The following is a 6,000-nucleotide window of genomic DNA, read 5'->3' as shown; positions in this document are numbered from 1 at the left end:
AGTGCTGATTATGGACTGGAGGTGTAATTGGACCATTATTTTTTGAGAATGAGTCTAGCCAAGCTGTTACTGTACATAAATGGAATACGATATTGTACAATGATATCTAACTTTTTGTGGTATCAATTATACGACATAGACCTCGAAGAAATGAGGATGTTTTAAAAGGATGGTGCGACATGCCATATAGCAAGAGAAACCATTGATTTGTTAAGACAACGTTTTACTGGTGGTGTGATTTCCAGAAATGGTGACGTTAATTGGCCGCCCAGATCTTGGTACTTTGGGTTTTACCTCTGGGGTTTTTTAAAGTCCAAGGTCTATGCTAACAAACCTCTAACAATTCCTGAACTGAAAATCCAACGCGTTATTTCTGAAATTGAGCCAACTGTCTTGCAAAAAATCTTCGAAAATTTTATCAAAAGGTCCAAGGTATGCCGGCACAGCCGAGGCGACCATTTGGCCAACATCGTATTCCATAATTAATATCAACATGTCTACTTTATAAATCAATAAAAAAATCGCAATTGAATAACAATTTACGATGTTTCATTTCGAAATTAAATCCGGCGTATCCGATGGACCACCCTATATTTTTATTTTTCTCATCTCTCGTTCGAAGATTTCCGTTAATTGTTCGTCTTTGTAATTGTCTATGTGTATTGATAATACTTTTAATGTACATATGTAGTTGACGATGTTTTGTATTTGAGCAAATTTTTAATCCACCTTCGTACGATCCGTGGTCCGTGGCTTGACCTCCCCTGACGTGGATTAAACCGCATTCCAGGGTGGTTTCTAAAAACAGAGCATGAGACACCCGGCTCCAAGGACCGAAACGGGAAACGTACGTCTCTAATTCTCATTCAACCCTCGATACGGCGCAGATAGCCGAGGCATCATTGATTGTTCCACGAATCACATTAGAGGGGGTGGCGATGGGTGGGATCTAAATGGAATATTTACAATTGTGCGTGTGAAGAGGTTACTGATGAGACAATACGATCCCCCCCGGCTGCTTTTATATACCGTGGAAACTCTCCGGAAGAATGTGTTCCGTATATAAATGAAACTAATATCGTTTTATTTCGCCTCGGCGAACTTTGAGGGGTGCGATTGAATAATAAATCAAAGTGCTGTGAAAGAAAGTGTTGTGCGAGTCTAATAATTTTGTTGACGGTTTTGATTGTGATGTATTGTTTTCGTGAAGAAGAGTGTTACTTCGGAATCTAGTGATATTCTGTTTGTGTAAGCACACTGGGTTCTGCGGAAAGTGCTCAATTTTATTTATGTTAAATGGTTGACAATTGATTTTATAAATTTATAAATTTGAATGTTTGTGTGTATCTCTACGATTAGCATATTTAGTTTTCGCTTAGGACACCAAATATTTATTTATTTATTATTTTATAAGAATAATAACAATAATATGATCAATGTAACCTAACAGGTTGCCCCAAAGTGTCACACCAGTCTTAACAAAGAAAATTGCCAATCATTTATCTCATTCAAATAGATTCATGTTCAATCTCATGAAACTGACCAGATCATCAACATGACAATTGAACAGGTCAAAATATTCATCTATCACATTAAGGAGCCGGAAAGCCTTTACAAAAGACGACTTATTGAAAGCGGACATTTTCGCAGGAATAGGTTGGAAAAGTAAATGACACAAAACTGTACCACATTCAGACGCCGAAAATTTCCCTACATTTGTATCGAAAATGCTCTCATAACTGGCATGTGTGATAGTGTATGTATATTAAATTATCGAGTTTTGCTTTGTGACCATTTTATATCCCTCAAATACAAAGATAAAGTCATGGATTGGTCACATATGAATTTTTTTAATGCTATTAGATGCAGAAAACATCCATTTGTGCCTTTTTTTCAGACTTTAGGATTTTATTTTTCCGTTCTTCAAAGAATGTTTTGTGATGGATAAAAAATTGAGAAACTTTGTTCATGATTTATTTTCAAATAAAAGCTTTTCAATTTTTTATTCAAGCTAATCTAACTTTTCCATTAAAGGACTTTTCAAAAATATTCTGTTTAATCCGATCTGCAACAAATAGTTTGATGATAGTTCAGTAAATATATAAAATTAAAATATATGCTTATAAAATATATACAATTTCTTTTTTGGATGCTTTCATCTAATGTCGTTACAGAGCATTGCATATGTAAAAATATTACTTATAAAATGTGTTCAAACGAAATATTGAATTCTCCTCGAAATATAAATACTTTAATTATCGGTTTTTGGATTCGGAAGCCTTAGACATGTGAATATTTTTACATATGTATTTCGGTATTCAAAATATTAATATGGATCTAAGTAAGTTTTTTTTTTGGAACTACATATGTATATTTTTCTATTGAATATTGATTAAATTGAATACATCCATATATGTTGGCTGCACCCACCTGCAATATTGACTCGCGTTGTTTGGCTCAAATGAAACCGGAGGAAAAAAATGAGAAAATCCGAAATTTCGCAACGTTCATTTGTATCTCGGTCGTTAACGGCGGCAAATTTAATCCGAAGTATATTGCGTTTCCGAGTAAACAATTTATAAAGCCAAAGTGAAAAACAGCAAAGGCGATTCGATGCTGTATTTTTTCCACCGGTGTGTGTGTGTGTGTTCGGTGAAAAGCGAACGTGCTACAAAAGGTAATCCTGGATATTTTTCCCCCTTTCCGAATACTAGGGTAGTATTGTTGTAGAGCGCAACAATTGAAGAAATAATAGATAAGCGAAAAGCGAGCCTCACGAACGATTCGTTACAAAGAGGGAAAAAAATAAACAAAGTCCCAGTCCGACGGAAAAGATAAGGGGATTAGTTATAATTCATTCTCGCCCTGGAACTTTTATAACTATTTTGAATACAAATTTCATACCCAAACCCACCGGTCTCCTTTAACCACCGGCAATTCCTTGTCAGGGATGTGGGGGGGGGGGGCAGGATTCACAACTTGAGTTGGGGGGTGGGAAAAGGGGAGGTTTTTTGGAAACAAAGAAATAACTTGGCCGAATGGCCGCAGGCGACCGAGAATAATGTTAGTACGAGAATGTTCACGTTTGAACAATTTATCATAAAAATTCATATAAATCATCCGCTTTTCGCTCGTTCAATATTTGAACAAGTCCAATTTGGAAGTTAGTGCTCTCTCTTTTTTTTATTATTCCAGTACCATAATCCATTAGGGTAACTTTCGGACGGTCGGTCGACAAAAAAAGAGCCACGTTCCCATTCGGGAATATCCGGAATGGATGGATGAATGGATGGATGCGGTTTCATTAAATAAAAGTGGTTCCTTTTTTCACCGCTACGACTTTCCCTAATTAGGTCTATTGTTTTTTTTCCTTTCCGGTCTCCTTTTGCTTGGGTATGTTATATATTATGTCGTTATCGTTTGCTCTTGATTGATCGACAATCGTACAAAAAGCTTCTGAAAATCTCGTGCCGACGGATCAGATTCGTAAGATTTGTTAGCAAATCAGTATGTGATATTTATATATTAAATTTAATATTAGCTTAACGCACATTTAGAGCTGGCAGTATGGCTTAATGGTAGCGTGTATGTTTAGCACCGAGTGATCAGTGGGTTCGATCCGCCATACTGCTGGTTAGATTTGGGGATATTTGTGGCACCAAATCGATCGTTTCTTAGCAGAGTTTGCCAATTTTATCTGATAATTGTTGAAACGGTTCCTCAAAATTGGCAAAAATCATCTTTCCTGTTGTCGCAAATCTTCTGTATTTATTGTGTGTATAATTTGAAAAAATTGTGTTCAAAATCTAAATTCACAGATGTCTCAATGGATTAATTCTGTAATTAATTGTTATTTCATGTTCTTCAGCATCTGGAAATAAAATGCTGCATTGTTTGTTATTAATTGTCCAGGAAGGCGCATTGGGGTCTTCCTGTCAAGCCTTCCTGGTATACATATATCTATGTAAAAATAAAATAAAATTTCACGTAATTTACCCTCCACATAGGTATTCCTTTACATTTTGCCAGATTCCATTTTTATTTTATTTTTATATACATATGTATATGTATATATACCAGGAGGGCTAACAGGTAAACCCAATGCGCCTTTCTGACCAGAAACATTGTACATTTGAAACAAGTATTATTAGTATTATACAAAGTACATAAATACGTGTCAATTAACATCCACAGAGATATCTATGGTTAAATTTATATATTTGCAGCATTTTATACAATTCAGTGCAATTCAATATTTCTAAAAACTTGCTGATTTGCGAGAAAATGGGTAAGGATGCCAATTTGTTGGAACTGTTTCAATGAAAATCCGATAAATTGGAAAATTCTGATAGGAAACGATCGCCCTTGAGTCACAAATCCAAGGCTTGGCCAGTAGAAACCAGTAGGATTTGAACGCGTGACCACTTTGTTCAAAGCATTATATATACTTTTATCTTCTCATGTTAAAAATACTATTTATATTATACTATGTAGTGGTTTTACCCGGCTTCACTTGGTATTTTCTTCACATATCTACCAGGAAGGCCTAACAGGTAAACCCCAATGCGCCTTCCTGGCCAAATTATAAACAATGCAGTATTTTTATTACACAAGTCTATGCTAATTACTTGTCTATGCTGCTGGTTTAACGGACTGGCTGCATTAACCAGCAGCATGGACTAATGGTTAGCATATTTCCAATGGTCAGTGTGAGTTCGAGTCACACTGGTTTCTGCTAACCAGACCTTGGTTTGTGACCAGGTCGGTCGTACATTTATGAAAATTGTTTAATGGTATGTTCAATTGAATTAATGAAAAGGCGAATGGTATCCACATACGTATGAAATTAGGCACGGTAATTGGAGCTGTTTAATTAGTCGTAGAAAATTTGAGGACGGCTTTGGCATTCCGTATAATCTTGTTGAAAAGGTATTATAATTATCGTGTAAGGGAAGGTTTTTTGAGGAGTTCTTTGTGTGTGTTGATTATAATTTTATAACATTAAAAATTGTTTTGCAAGTCGATGTATTTTTTATTCCATAAATTAGAACTACATATATGTATAATCGTACTAGTGTTGTTCCCGATGACATATCATTGCATGGGTGTTGGCATATTAAGTTATAAAATACAAAAAAAATTAAAAGAAATGTGTAGTCAGTGTTCGATCTCCACGCGTTCGAATTTTTAGGGGGTGAAGGTGCCGGTGGCAAAGCCCTAGGGGACGAAGGGGCTGGGGGGACCACCGGATTCTTGTATACATATAATTTTGAAAGAGACTTAGTATATATGTTTGTTTGTTCGTGACATTCAATTTAATAAGAAAACAAATGAGTATTCAAATTAATTTATATATAATAAAACTATTCAAATAAATTTAATAAAATATTTACTATTAGATTAGTCATGTTTAAGCGGTTTATATTAGAAATACTGAGCGAAGCTGGGTAAAACCACTAGTAGTATATATGTATGTATATAGAAGTTTTTTTCTTTTGTATTCGTATATACGTTTTGGCAGTGGTTTATCAGTGACGTACATATGTACATATGTCGAATCGAAACGACTATTATTGTACGGGGAGTGTTATCTCAGACAGACCCACAGAATAGCGATATTATATGTACATATACATATATGATGATAGGCATATGAAAAAAACATGATTTTAGTTCACTATTTTTAATGAGCTTCGAAATCGATTTGGATAGAAAGAGCTAGCATTCAAAAAAGTAATTCCCGTTGGATTTAAAATATATTTGAAAAGTTTTGACATATAATGTTGAAGTTGAAAGCAAACTCGTTCGTCCAACCAAAACGTTTGAGCTTCTACCTAAATTTTTTATCAAAAAAAAGTTTTTAATTTTTAAGCATTCATAATTGAATTATATTAATCGATATACATATGTATTATATGTATGTATGTACTTATGTAGATCGTGTCAAACTTTTTAAAGAATTAACATGATATATAATCTCTGTATATAGATTCTACCCTA

Source organism: Arctopsyche grandis, chromosome 5 (assembly GCF_051622035.1).
Source record: "Arctopsyche grandis isolate Sample6627 chromosome 5, ASM5162203v2, whole genome shotgun sequence".
NCBI lineage: Eukaryota > Metazoa > Arthropoda > Insecta > Trichoptera > Hydropsychidae > Arctopsyche > Arctopsyche grandis.
The sequence above is the reverse complement of the archived record's forward strand: the minus strand, read 5'-3'. Positions refer to the sequence as shown.